Genomic DNA, 15,206 nt, shown 5'->3' on the forward strand with positions numbered 1-15,206 from the left:
TGTCTGTCCGTCCCATTCCGATCTCCGATTGGCTGTGCCTCGAAGGGCGGTGATCATAGTACCACATGGAGCATCTGCGGCGTGTAGCCTATGCCTGTCAGTGTAGAATTCATCCTCTATGCACTCCAGTGATGCTTCACCGAATAAGCTGGAAGCGAACTTGTCACTTTGGCGCCGTTCTTTGAGGGACTGCTACTTTTTCATTGCTGAAGCATTGCACATTTGGGGACATTTACACCATATACCTACTCACCTAGTATTAATAACAATAATTGTTCGATTATTTATGCCGCAAGAAACTTTTATGTTGTACTAGAGTGACAAAACTGATTTGATGGAAACATGACGGGAGCTACAAACGGAACCGTAGCCCTGAAGGCATTTTTGCTTGTCACATTAGTATCATTTTCATCGGGGAATTCAAAGCTGCCTGTGTATTATGGACAAATTCTGGAGAACTCGCCCGCTGGAACAGTGGTGGACGGGGTAGCTTTACCGGTTGGAAACAACTGTCATGTTTCGGAACTGGACATTGCTTTGGAAGGGAAGGACGCGTCGGATTTTCGTTTGGTTTACCATCGCGGAGAACAGCATCTTATTTTAAAATCCACAGAAACTTTGGACAGAGAGTTTATAGCAGTGTACGATTTGAAGGTTGTGCTTTCTGGTTGTTTGAATAGTGCGGTGGCGATTAAAATAGAGGTGCTTGATTCAAACGACAACATACCCCGGTTCATCAAGGAAAACGAAAGGGTAAAAGTTGATGAATTGACCCCTATCGGTTCCGAATTGGTCCGTTTTTCTGCAAAGGATTCCGACGCTGGAAAGAATGGCCGGGTCACTTATTACGCATCTCCAAAATGCCAACATGTGTACGTAGTTCCCCAAACCGGACAGGTCATACTGGTCAGTTCTCTCATGGGTGTCATGAACCTAACAGTCCGTATTTACGCTCAAGATAATGGAGATGTCGCATTGCTAAGTAAGCCGGTGACACTTCACCTTGATGTGCGGAGACCTGCTGTCTCGAAGGTTAGGAGGCCCCGAGCGGTCTCCGAGGAACTGTTCTACACAGTGACCGTCTCAGAGGATGTCAAAGTCGGTGACATGATATTCACGGTGCCTGACCAGAAGTTTGAGAAGAAGTGGTTCGAGGTAATATCAGAGGCGGACTCCCCGGTTCAGATCGAGAGGGACTCGGGTCGTCTGTATCTTGCGCACAGACTGAAGTCCCCCGCGGAGGTCATGGTCAAAATCCAAAACCTCAGAGGTAAGGATTGAGTGTAATGTCTCTGTGCGTAAAGATGCAATGTGGCGTGTTTTCATTGTCTTTTCCATTAAAAGTTGCCCGTTGTCTGAGGCACCTGTCTGTTTGGAAAATGTAGGCTATGCCTATGCCACTGGTACTGTGTTGAATGGGGCTATTGTATTTGCTCAGGACTTTTAGATAAAGCTTACTTGCTATAGAAAAAAACATGTTAAGGCTATTCATTAGGCTGCAATGTAAACAATTAATAAAACAAATAATCGCGCACGTCCACAGAATCATTTAAAAATGGGACAATAACTTGATATCAGGTGTGAATAAGATGATGTTTGGTTTGGGTATATTACTATTTCATCCGTTGGGCAGTGGAGGCAACAGTGTAGTGATGCGCGAGCTGAGCTGCAGCGCCTTGCGCAGTAGAAGATCAGTTGGCAACGGAACGTGGCAGTATCTTATTCATTCAGAATTCCTTATGGCCGATGTTTTTGTTGTTTTGCATAATATATAGCCTACATTTTGAAGTACAATATGGACTTTTATTCAATTAGTCTAGTTCTACTGCATGGCCAGTTGTCAGTCAGGCTGTGCGTAATGATATTCACAAGAACCTATTTGGCTATTTATCGCACGCTGGGATGCATGTGTCCCCTCTTCGTTGATTACACATCATTGTCACGCTAGGTGAAGGTGTTATTTGTTGCCGGCAGGTCGCTAATTGGGTAAACAGGAGTATATGTGTATGATGAAAATGTGTATGTGGCTACGCATGCAAGACACGTCTGCCCACTGTGCCCAGCACATGAGTGTCAATGTATGGGTGTGCACTGGCGCTATTTAGGACATGAACATCTAGAATTTTGGCCAAATAGATTTTATGCACAAAGAAATGCATTTTTGGTTGCTTTTCTGTATCCTAAACCTAGACTGTAACGTTACCATTATGCTAATTATAGGCTTAAGAATGATAATGCTGGAGATGGTGATAAAGTTGAAGACATTACCGTATATATTCATAATAATAATATAGTCTGTATAATAGGCCTAACGATTAGCCAAGTGTTTTAGATGATAGTCACAACTGAAATACATTTTATTGCTCGGATTTAGACTGTGATTGAATTCAGACAGGTCAACCCTCATTAACATCATATAATGAAAAGTTGTCCAGGTGAGGATTTGATTGCTCCCAAAGTAAATGTTTGGCCAAGTCCCTTAATCACGACATCTGCTAGTTTAAGGAAAAATCTCCTCTGACATGCCAAGTGGATCTAGAGGTAATCAGGTTTTCCAAACAAGAACTCTGCCTCATCCACTGTTTATTTAGAGTAATTATGATTATTTATTCACCTTGACATTCCTAGTCTGGCACATGTGGTCTTACAAACCTATACAACTGACTTCACATGAGATTGTTTGTGTAAGGGACTTTGGAGTCTGGTTTATTCAGTGGTGCTCTCATGCGTAAAGTTAACTAGAATTCAGATTTTACCGCACTAAACTCATTACTCAGTATGTATTGCATTGTTGTAATGTTGTGCTACAACATATGATTAAACCACATAAACTTCAAATCATGTTCAATTAGCACTTCATTATTAACACAAGCCTCACCCGACAAATTAGGTCAACCAACAGATTGTCTACATGATTTATATTGTCTGCGCTGCATAAAAATGAGAAATTAATAAATAAAACCTTTCCCGCCCGGATGCTAACGGAAGCTTCTCCCATGAAGATAATGTCGTCTTACATCTTGTTGAAGTCCTTAATTTGAATATGAATAGATATATATAATATAGATGTTGTGCGGCTAGGAGGCATTTTCTTGTACAAGCTGCAGAGATTAGAGAAAAATACCTTTCTTTTGATACTGGAGTGAGTTCTAATAGAATAACGACCACATGTTATTGTGTGGAATTGTCAAAATGGAGCAGGGACACTTTTAACTATCAGCATACCCTACCAAAATGCTTGGGAGAGCCCCTCACAAGAGTCTACTACACAGACCCAGTGTGCCTGTGTAGTCTTTACGTCAAACTATAACGCTGTAATGATGTCTGCATGTGTGTTCACTGCACATCCCAATTGTAGATTTTTAATGGTGTTCAAGTGTTTGTTTGTGAGATTTGTTTAATAATGCATATTACCCCCATTATAGCCAATTAAAAGTATTACATTCACTGCATAATAAGAGAAACACATGCAGCTTAGATACATTCACTGGCATGGGGAATGTCTTTTGGAGTAAACCACATGTAATCAGAAGCATTGTTTTCCTCTTTTGCAGCTATGCTAGGGAGAGTGCCAATGCAAAGGTCTTTGGGGACATAATTACTGTTGAAACTATTGTCTAGCCAAGTGCCACTGTGCCACATTCCGTTTGAGTGTGTTTGAAGAGGAATGCTTCTTTTCTTCCCGTTCTAAAGAGTAGATGCTTTCAGATAACGCAGTCCGCCCCAAGTGTGTGGATGGGTCTAGATTACTTTCCACCCCTTTGTTTGTCTTTCCACACACACACACACACACACACACACACACACACACACACACACACACACACACACACACACACACACACACACACACACACACACACACACACACACACACACACACATACACACACATACACACACACACACACACACACACACACACACACACACACAGTGTTTCTATTTCTCCTCACTTTTCGTCTTTGTCTTCCATGCCTGCCACTTCTTAGGCCTTCTAATGCCAGCTATAGAACAGATTCAAGTACTGTATTGGTTTCTGGATGTGAATTGAAGTTGTCTTTCACTTGAAGAAAGCTCAATATTACTGATCTGTTATGTGCTGTACATGCACGCATACATGTGTGTTCCTCTATTTGTGTCCTCTCCCATGTGTCCATGATTATTTGTAGGTCACATTGGCCTTGCTTAAACCTGTGTTGCGAGTGGGAAGACAAGGTTCAGAGGACACCAGTGTTGGTGACTCAACTTTGGTGTCAAATGCCATTTAATTAACAAGCCGGTCACACACACAGAGGGGGGTGGTTTGTGTTATAGCATTATGTGTATACACGGCTGGGGGACATTATGTGTATAAAGGGGACGTATGCATTTCCAGGGCCACTTAACAATGATTTTGCACAGGGCAGTGTGCCCCCTTCCAATATCAAGGCCAGGCTCTCCCTCTGGCTTTGTGGCCCCTATCCTCAGAAGAATTAGTGGTCCATTGGTCTTATTTGGTTTCCATTTGGTTTCCTTTCAAACATTTTGAATTCTGCAGCTCTGGTTAGTTGCTTTAGGGGGGCTTGGCACTCCGCCCTCAGCACATGTAGGTGAAACACTGCAAGTAGAGCCGACTCAAAGTGTGTGCATGTGTGTGTCTACAGTACAATGCTGGAGTCTCTCCCTCCATGATGTGTGTATTGGCTGAGTAAATACCGATAATGGATTGTGTGTGTCGAGTGTGTGGGAGAGCTCCTTTCCTTCCATTCCCCTGCCCTAGAGGGATCCAGGGCTAGCACCCATGAAAGTTTGGAAAACCTCTGCGAGAAACAACTTTATCTTTCCCCAAACACAGCAGGGAGAGCTGGCCCTGGGGGGATGGAACGAGTGAAAAGAAAAAGAGAGAAAGGGAGGCAGAGGGAGAGAAATGAGAGAGACTAGAAAGTACCTTCGTCAGCTGGCGAAAAAGGAGGTTGATAAATTGGGGCCCACACACTGTAGAGCTTACAGACACCAGACTGACTGGGCTTGCTGCTGAGTGGGCTTTTCTGGAGTTGCTCTCTGTTCATCCAGTTAGATTAGAAGTTACTGTGGAGTAGCCGGATGCCAGAAATCACACTTTGTGTCTATCTCAGTACCACATTGAATAATATCCCGGACATAAGAATTTGATATAAACGTATGTGATTGTGAGCTGTGTTTGTGTACTCATGTATATCAGGTTTATATGTAGTACCTGGGGATTGCGATTTGAGAGTAAGTTGGTGTGAGTTTATCTTTTCCCATTCTCCTGTCCTTTATTTAGGTGTGTGTTAGTGTGTGTGTGTGTGTGTGTGTGCACTCACTCCCCGTCCTGTCATCAAATTATAACGGTGCAAAAAGCATGCTTTCATACATTTTCTCCACTTGGGCGCACTTGGGTGGCACATTTGAAAGACAGGCGCAGCTTGATAGGGGTTCTACCTTCCTTCCCCTCTTTCTATTTATTTATCTATTTATTTATTTCTGGCCTCACCCTGGGCTAAAGCAACCAGACATTGTACCTCTAGCCTTGCTGTACCAACAGCGTCTCCGCCATTCTGACTCCACTTCTGGCAATTAAACCCTTCTCCCATCTGCTGTTTACTGTATGGCTTAGAGACATGCCTGTGGGCCTGTATACATCATCAAAGATATGTACACATGCAATTTTAGCTCAGTGGTATAGGAGGAGAAATGGGAATGTGTGTGTCGGTGTGGTACACATATGGGCGTTTATGCATTGGTTTATGCTTCTATCTAATCTATATACATGTTTATGTATTTTTGTTGATATTCCTGTGTGTTTATCTTTCAGTGTGTGTGCCTGTACCTCGGTGTGTGGCCTCCTGCTGTGTGTGTGTGCAGAAGGAGGAGAGTGCTGGAGGATAAATCATTGTGAGGAAGCTAAACCTCTCCAGAATGGTCTTTTTTTGGACCAAATGAGGCCCTGCAGAACTTTGGGTCTGCCTGAATCAGCGTTACTGCTGGAAGGGCATGCACACACACAAGGACAGGGACATGGACTTAGCCTCGGGATACAGTGGTGGTCTCTCCTTTCCTCTCTCTCTCTCTCTCTCTCTCTCTCTCTCTCTCTCTCTCTCTCTCTCTCTCTCTCTCTCTCTCTCTCTCTCTCTCTCTCTCTCTCTCTCTCTCTCTCTCTCTCTCTCTCTCTCTCTCTCTCTCTCTCTCTCTCTCTCTCTCTCTCTCTCTCTCTCTCTCTCTCTCTCTCTCTCTCTCTCTCTCGGTCTCATAATTGAACTTCATGCCAGAGTGAGGCCCAGCCCTCTCCATTGTGTTATATTAGGTTATTGACAGCCGCTCCACACTAGCCCTAGGGAGACCATTTTTTTATGACGAACTAGGACAAGGTCACTCGAACCTCCGCTGACCCCCAAACATCCTGACCTGCCCGCACCACTAACTGTTCACCGGAGGACAGTATTCATATCCCCTTGACTTGAAAAGTTAAACATGTTTTTAGAAATTTGTGCAAATTGAAAATTAAATACAGAAATATCTAATTTACATAAGTATTCACACCACTGAGTCAATACTTTGTAGAAGCACTTTTGGCAGCGATTACAGCTGTGAGTCTTTCTGGGCAAGTCTCTAAGAGCTTTCAACACCTGGAATGTGCAACATTGGCCCACTATTATTTTCAAAATTCTTCAAGCTCTGTCAAATTGGTTGTTGATCATTGCTAGACAACCATTTTCAGGTCTTGCCATAGATTTTCAAGTAAATTTAAGTCAAAACTGTCTCTCGGCTACTCAGGAACATTCACTGTCTCCTTGGTAAGATTTGGCCTTGTGTTTTAGGTTGTTGTCCTGCTGAAAGGAGAATTCATCTCCCAGTGTCTGGTGGAAAGCAGACTGAACCAGGTTTTCCTCTAGAATTCAGTTTCTTTTTTGTCCTGAAAAACTCCCCAGTCCTTAACGATTAAAAGCATACCAATAACATGATGCAGCCACCAATATGCTTGAAAATATGGAGAGTGGTTCTCAGTAATGTGTTGTATTGGATTTTCCCCAAACATAACACTTTGTATTCAGGACAAAAAGTGAATTGCTTTGCCACATCTTTTGCAGTTTTACTTAATGCCTTGTTGAAAACAGGATGCATGTTTTGGAATATTTTTATTCTGTACAGGCTTCCTTCTTTTCACTCTGTTAATTAGGTTAGTGGTGTGGAGTAACTACAATGTTGTTGATCCATGCTCAGTTTTCTCCTATCACAGCCATTAAACTCTAACTGTTTTAAAGTCACCATTGGCCTCATGGTGAAATCCCTAAGTGGTTTGCTTCCTCTCCTGCAACTGAGTTAGGAAGGACGCCTGTATCTTTGTAGTGACTGGGTGAATTGATACACCATCCAAAGTGTAATTAATAACTTCACTGTGCTTAAAGGGATATTCAATGTCTGCTTTATTTTTTTTACCCATCTACCAATAGGTGCCATTCTTTGTGAGGCATTGGAAAACCTCCCTAGTCTTTGTGGTTGAATCTGTGTTTGAAATTCACTGCTCAACTGAGGGACCTTACAGATAATTGTATGTGTGGGGTACAGAGATGAGGTAGTCATTCAAAAATCATGTTAAACACAATTATTTCACACAGGTGAGTCCATGTATCTTATTATGTCTTATTAAGCACATTTTTACTCCTGAACTTATTTAGGCTTACCATAACAAAGGGGTTGAGTACTTATTGACTCAAGACATTTCAGCTTTTCATTTGTAATTAATTTGTAAAAATATTGAAAAATATAATTCCTCTTTGACATTATGGGGTATTGTGTGTAGGCAAGTGACAAAAAAAGCACAATTTATGCAATTTCAAACTCAGGCTGTAACATCACAAAATGTGGAAAAAGTCAAGTGGTGAGGGAAAAAAGTATTTGATCCCCTGCTGATTTTGTACGTTTGCCCACTGACAAAGAAATGATCAGTCTATAATTTTAATGGTAGGTTTATTTGAACAGAGAGAGAGACAGAATAACAACAAAAAAATCCAGAAAAACACGTCAAAAATGTTATAAATTGATTTGCATTTTAATGAGGGAAATAAGTATTTGACCCCCTCTCAATCAGAAAGATTTCTGGCTCCCAGGTGTCTTTTATACAGGTAACGAGCTGAGATTAGGAGCACACTCTTAAAGGGAGTGCTCCTAATCTCAGCTTGTTACCTGTATAAAAGACACCTGTCCACAGAAGCAATCAATCAATCAGATTCCAAACTCTCCACCATGGCCAAGACCAAAGAGCTCTCCAAGGATGTCAGGGACAAGATTGTAGACCTACACAAGGCTGGAATGGGCTACAAGACCATCGCCAAGCAGCTTGGTGAGAAGGTGACAACAGTTGGTGCGATTATTCGCAAATGGAAGAAACACAAAAGAACTGTCAATCTCCCTCGGCCTGGGGCTCCATGCAAGATCTCACCTCATGGAGTTGCAATGATCATGAGAACGGTGAGGAATCAGCCCAGAACTACACAGGAGGATCTTGTCAAAGATCTCAAGGCAGCTGGGACCATAGTCACCAAGAAAACAATTGGTAACACACTACGCCGTGAAGGACTGAAATCCTGCAGCGCCCGCAACGTCCCCCTGCTCAAAAAAGCACATATACAGGCCCGTCTGAAGTTTGCCAATGAACATCTGAATGATTCAGAGGAGAACTGGGTGAAAGTGTTGTGGTCAGATGAGACCAAAATGGAGCTCTTTGGCATCAACTCAACTCGCCGTGTTTGGAGGAGGAGGAATGCTGCCTATGACCCCAAGAACACCATCCCCACCGTCAAACATGGAGGTGGAAACATTATGCTTTGGGGGTGTTTTTCTGCTAAGGGGACAGGACAACTTCACTGCATCAAAGGGACGATGGACGGGGCCATGTACTGTGAAATCTTGGGTGAGAACCTCCTTCCCTCAGCCAGGGCATTGAAAATGGGTCGTGGATGGGTATTCCAGCATGACAATGACCCAAAACACACGGCCAAGGCAACAAAGGAGTGGCTCAAGAAGAAGCACATTAAGGTCCTGGAGTGGCCTAGCCAGTCTCCAGACCTTAATCCTATAGAACATCTGTGGAGGGAGCTGAAGGTTTGAGTTGCCAAACGTCAGGCTCGAAACCTTAATGACTTGAAGAAGATCTGCAAAGAGGAGTGGGACAAAATCCCTCCTGAGATGTGTGCAAACCTGGTGGCCAACTGCAAGAAACGTCTGACCTCTGTGATTGCCAACAAGAGTTTTGCCACCAAGTACTAAGTCATGTTTTGCAGAGGGGTCAAATACCTATTTCCCTCATTAAAATGCAAATCAATTTATAACATTTTTGACATGCATTTTTCTGGATTTTGTTGTTGTTATTCTGTCTCTCACTGTTCAAATAAACCTACCATTTAAACCTACCAATTATAGACTGATCATTTCTTTGTCAGTGGGCAAACATACAAAATCAGCAGGGGATCAAATACTTTTTTCCCTCACTGTACACACAAATTGGATCTCCCCTACCACTCTTCATCTTAATTGTGAAATTGGACACGCTCAAACTTGTAGGCTGGGATTTATATTAATTCCTGGAGACACATAAATAAACGCTTCTGAAATCCCTCTCCATCAACAGCAGAGGCAGCTTGCACTTGAAATGCTCTCGTTTAAAAAAAGACAACATGCACACTGTGATCAGGGATTTAGGCATTCAATTTGTCTCTCACAGCTAATGATATGAGCTTTTAGATGTGTGTGTATGTGTGCAGCCCTTCAGCCCAGCTGTGTTGTTCCATCAACAGATCAATGGACTGTATGTCCCTGCTTTTCCAGTGTTCACAGCCCCCAGAGGAGAACAGTGTGCAGTTTTGACGTCAGTCATGCAGCCAGCATCTGGGAAGGTGTTTGTGTGTGTGGTCATTGAGAATGAATGGAATGTGACATGCATTCATTTATTATAGACTCACTCATAGGCTCATGGGGGCAAAAGAGCTAGAATGTCTCATCAACCCAGTATCACTGATTATTGTGAAATAGACTAATTGCTTATTGGATTATTTATTTTTTGTGCACACTACACGATTTTGTATACAGTGAATTTCAATCACATTTAAAGACCGTTCAATTGAGTACAGGCTGAGAAATGCTCCTCGGATTCAGATGTGGATAACAGCTAACCCTTTGCTGGACAGCTGACATCAAAACCCCCCTCTGGGAGAATGGGGTTCCGATGACGGGCCTTCAGGTGGTGGTGGGGAGGTAGAAGGTTATTTGGAAGACTGTTGCTGTAAAACAGCAAGTGAGAGACACGAGACGTGAGTTGACATATAAATACTCCCCTAGATTTATGCCCATTGGTTGAATAAACAAAAGTGATTATTGCACAATTGAGCCCATAGGTTAAACAGCAAGCGTGGTGGCATTGCCTAAGTGTGCCATGCTCATAGGCTGAAGTTAATCAGTAAATTATATTCCTCACTCTTGCTAATAGTAAAGCTGTAGCTCAGCTGGTATAGCACGGCGCTTGTAACGCCAGGCTAGTGGGTTCGATGCCCGGGACCACCCATACACAAAAATGTATGCACGCATGACTGTAAGTCGCTTTGGATAAAAGCGTCTGCTAAATGGCCTATTATATTATTATTATTATTATTATTATTATTATTATTATTATAAAGCAGGAGGAGAGACGTGACGCTATGCTGACAAAGTAACATTATAAACGCTACCATATGAATACCCGCTATGCCCGTGAGATAGGAAAATATATTCATATACTATGCTTACTGGATGATTAAAAAATGACGCCCATTCAGAACAGCCTTCCTGATTGAACTTTCGTAACTACATCTATCAACCCAAAGTTTGTGTGTTTGAATCTCATCACTGACAACTTTAGCATTTAGCTAATTAGCAACTTTGCAACTACTTACTACTTTTAAACTACTTGGCAACTACTTAGATTGTTAGCTAACCCTTCCCCTAACCTTAACCCTTGAACTACTTAGCTAGCATGTTACCTAACCCTAACCTTACCACCTAAACCTAAACCTAACCCTAACCTTAACCCCTAGCCTTAACCCCTAGCCTAGCTAAAGTTAGCCACCTAGCTAGCCTAGCTAATGTTAGCCACAACAAATTGGAATTCGTGTAATGTACACAAATGGGTTATGAAGAAAGAAAATAGTGTAATACACACAAAATGCGTTTTACCTGTCACAAATTTCAAATAAGTAATTTGTGTCTATTTCACAATAAGCTGTGATAGTGTGTTGGTCCCACGTAACGATTGAGAAAACATGTGCTATGTCCCTGTTTGGAGTAGTGTCTGTCTGTGCTCTGTTTCTCTTTTTACCCCCTACTATCTCCTTATTCTCTCTCTCACATATTAGTAGACCTCCATTATAAGTTAGAAATACACCCTGTGCACTTTACATAGGAGATTGTACCATTTCAGGGCAGTTACAGAGAAACCCTCCCTGTGCCCCCAGACGGGCCTTCATTAGCTGATCTAATATGGACAGAGCTGTGCTCAGGAGTTCCTCTACAGCCAGAGGGGGCTGGTGGCAGAGATCTAATCCCTCCTGTTCTTCCCTGTCTCTCACTTTAGCCTGCTTGGGCCTGGTCTCACTACAATAGGATGAAGATGCCCTTAGACACTGATCTAAGGCCAATTGTGTGTTTTCCTCCCCAAGTGGTTAAGGTTATGATGTGCAGGAGATGAGCTGATCCTATATCTGCCCCTGAGGGCAACTTGTAGTTGGAGTGCTGTAGCGGCCTCACTCAGGTTAATGAGGTGCAGTGTTATGGTAGCGGATGCTCATTATGGGACTAGACTCCAGGCATGAGCCACATAACCAGGTTGTTGTTGAGGAACACCTGGGCCTCCCATACAGCCCACAGAGCACCACTTGAGGCACACCTGCACCGTGGCAGAGGCACACATACACACACACACACACACACACACATTAAAGTACACATACACCCATGCTGTCATTATGCTCGAATTCCCCATCTTGTAGGTAATGACTTGCACACAGACTTCTTACCTGCTGTTATGGTAGTGCTGTTCTCCTGCTGTCAGACTGTTCTCACCACCTAAAACACCCCAGGGAAGTTATGAAGCTGTGTGGATGTATCTAACTTTGTTAGAGCTGTGGTTCTTTGATGATATCATTACTATCAGTTAACCCACATTGGCCACAACGTGAAATAGGGCTTCTAATTAGGTTTTTCGTTTTCAATCTTGTGAGCCACAAACAAACTTTTACCCTGTTGGAGAGAGTTATGTGAAACGAGGGGTAGACGAGAGAGGGGCACAAAAGCCCATCAACATGTTTCGGAAAGTCCCTGGGCAATTGAAACCTGTGATGGGAAATCAATATTATGTAAGCATGGAGGCCAGAGAATATCCCCCCATGTTGTTATCGATTTGGTACGGGGGCCGCTCACACTGTCATAGACCATCATTTGCATAGGGCTGTGAAGAGCTCCTTTTTGAAATGCCAACTTCAAAGGGGTAGAAATAAACTGCCTGAAAAAAGGGACTCGTTTAAAGATTTAAAGGCTGCAGAAATCAATTAATCAAATAGAGCGCCGAGCTCTTTGGTTGTGCACGGCAGAAAATCAACAAACAAACGCAGGCGGTGGGAGATTTCACGTTCAATTGGGGGCTTTATTTGAGATGGAGGCAAATAGGAGGAAACTAGCCGTGTAAAAGAGTAATTCCCTGGTTTACCCAGGCCCACCCCCTGGTAGTTGGAGAAACAAGCTCTTTAACAAGCTCTTAAAGAGTATGTATGCAGGCGTGTGTGTATGTGTGTGAGTGTGTGATGTGGTACTCGAGGGACAAAATAATTCACACCTTGCCAGAGCAAGACATGAGAATACATTAAGTGCCATCAGTTCCCTGGCGTGTGTGTGTGTGTGTGTGTGTGTGTGTGTGTGTGTGTGTGTGTGAGCGCGAATTTGTGTGTATTTGTGGGTATGTATGCATGCAAAATGAAACACCCATTGTGTCTTCTAACCAGAGACTGAGGCAAAACTGTGCCTCCATGGCAGCGTTTACACAGGCAGCCCAATTTTGATATTTTTTCCACTAATTGGTCTTTTGACCAATCATATCAGATCTTTTGACATCAGCAATTTTTCAGAGCTGAGCTGATTGGTCAAAAGACCAATCAGTGAAAAAAAGATCAGAATTGGGCTGCCTGTGTAAATACAGCCTAATAGCCCTATAAGATCAGACCTAGGATCTATGGCTGCGTTTACACAGGCAGCCCAATTCTGATCTTTTTTTCACTAATTTGTATTTTTGCCCTATCAGATCAGCTCTGAAAAAGATCTGATGTGAAAAGATTTTGTGATTGGTCAAAATACCAATTAGTGAAAAAATGATCAGAATTGTGCTGCCTGTGTAAACGCAGCTAACTTAGCTCATCGCCATCTTAACTTCAACATAAGGGCTGTGTTTAAACAGGCAGCCCAATTCTGCAATTTTTTTTCATTAATTGGTCTTTTGATCAATCAGATCAGCTCTGAAAAATATCTGATGTTGAAAGATCTGATTTAATTGTCAAAAGACCAGTTAGTGGAAAAAAATATATAAGAATTGGGCTGCCTGTCTAAGCGCAGCCAAGGAGGCATAGAGCAAAATAACAATGCTGCTTGGAAAATCATCTTAAATCAGATTCTGAATTATCACACACAAACACACACAGCATGTCTTCACAGCAGATATCTAAAAACTCCGAAGTGATTTTTTTCTTCTTGACTAATTAACCAAACCCTGGAATATACAGTACATCAAAAGCCCATCCAATCAAGTTTTTTTGGGGAAGAGAGCCATGTTATTTTCCAGGCTCATTTAATAAGGAATTTATTTTCTTATTAATTGAGGTTTTACTCGCCAGTTTGTTTCATCCAGGTCATTGGGGGAGGGTCTAGCATGTTCCATGGTAGAGAAAAGGCAACTTAATGGGGAGCTGAAACTAGAAGTGAGCGTGACTCAGGTTTCTCACTCTATCTGATAGAGAACAGTCGGTAAAGCTTTACTTTACAGTCCTTCTTCAACTATTTGTCTGGTAGGCTATAGGCGTTCTGTTACTTCGAAGAATTCAACACAATTGATACCAGCTTCACCTTAAAAGCAGGTCATTTATCTACCATTTAATTTTCATATAAATATACCTGGTAATTATTGGATATAAAAGTAAATCAACAAAACCAGGTTCACTTGCATACAGTACTGTTTAAATCAATGAATTCAACTAACACAATTACACTGAACAAAAGTATAAACGCAACATGTAAAGTGTTGGTCCCATGTTTCATGAGCTGAAAATAAAATATCAGAAAATGTACATACACAAAAAAGGCTTATTTCTCTCAAATGTTGTGCACAAATTTGTTTACATCCCTGTTAGTGAGCATCTCTCCTTTGCCAAGATAATCTATCCACCTGACAGGTGTGACATATCAAGAAGCTGATTAAACGGCATGATCATTACACAGGTGCACCTTGTGCTGGGGACAATAAAAGGCCACTTTAAAATGTGCAGTTCTGAATGCACAACACAATCCCACAGATGTCTCGATTGTTGAGGGAGCGTGCAAAATGCATGCTGACTGCAGGAATGTCCACTAGAGCTCTTGCCAGATAATTTAATGTTCATTTCTCTACCATAAGCCGCCTCCAACATCGTTTTAGAGAATTTGGCAGTACTTCCAACTGGCTTCACAACCGCAGACCACATGTAACCAAGTTGCTTTTATTATTTGTATATATTGAGCAGCTTTCTGAAGACTAGAAGCTCAGTAAAAAAATCTAATAAAACCAGTGGTCCACTGTAACAATCCACAAAGGCCCATCTAATACAAAGGCTTATCACCCCATGGGGGCATACAGTACATCCCCACACACTCAACCCAGCCACTCACACAGCAACATGAAAAAAAGGCCTTTGATATACAGCAGGCCAACATGCGCCCATCTTATCACTGTTATTTCTGGGCCTAATTTCTGAATTTCATACTGGGATTACATCATCTCACGGTCCAGCATCCTGGTGGAAATTACACTGAATTATTAACCAGTCCCGATGTGATGAACTATTAATGACATTAAACAACAAAACGCAACGCAGGCCTAAAATGATGTGATCTGAAGTAGGGAGTTACTCATACTTTTTTGGGTGGTACCCAGTATG

The 15,206-nt window shown here is 42.3% G+C and overlaps 1 pseudogene across 1 annotated transcript in view; it reads left to right on the forward strand.

The window, feature by feature from the left end:
* Window positions 1-342: 342 nt before the first annotated feature.
* LOC311139846 (neural-cadherin-like) overlaps window positions 343-15,206 on the forward strand; it is a 94,065-nt pseudogene continuing 79,201 nt past the window's right edge. Inside the window, exon 1 of the transcript in view lies at window positions 343-1,270. The product of the transcript in view is annotated as a neural-cadherin-like (transcript). The remainder of the gene's footprint in view (window positions 1,271-15,206) is intronic.

Source organism: Coregonus lavaretus, assembly GCF_964263955.1.
Source record: "Coregonus lavaretus genome assembly, chromosome: 13".
NCBI classification, from domain to species: domain Eukaryota; kingdom Metazoa; phylum Chordata; class Actinopteri; order Salmoniformes; family Salmonidae; genus Coregonus; species Coregonus lavaretus.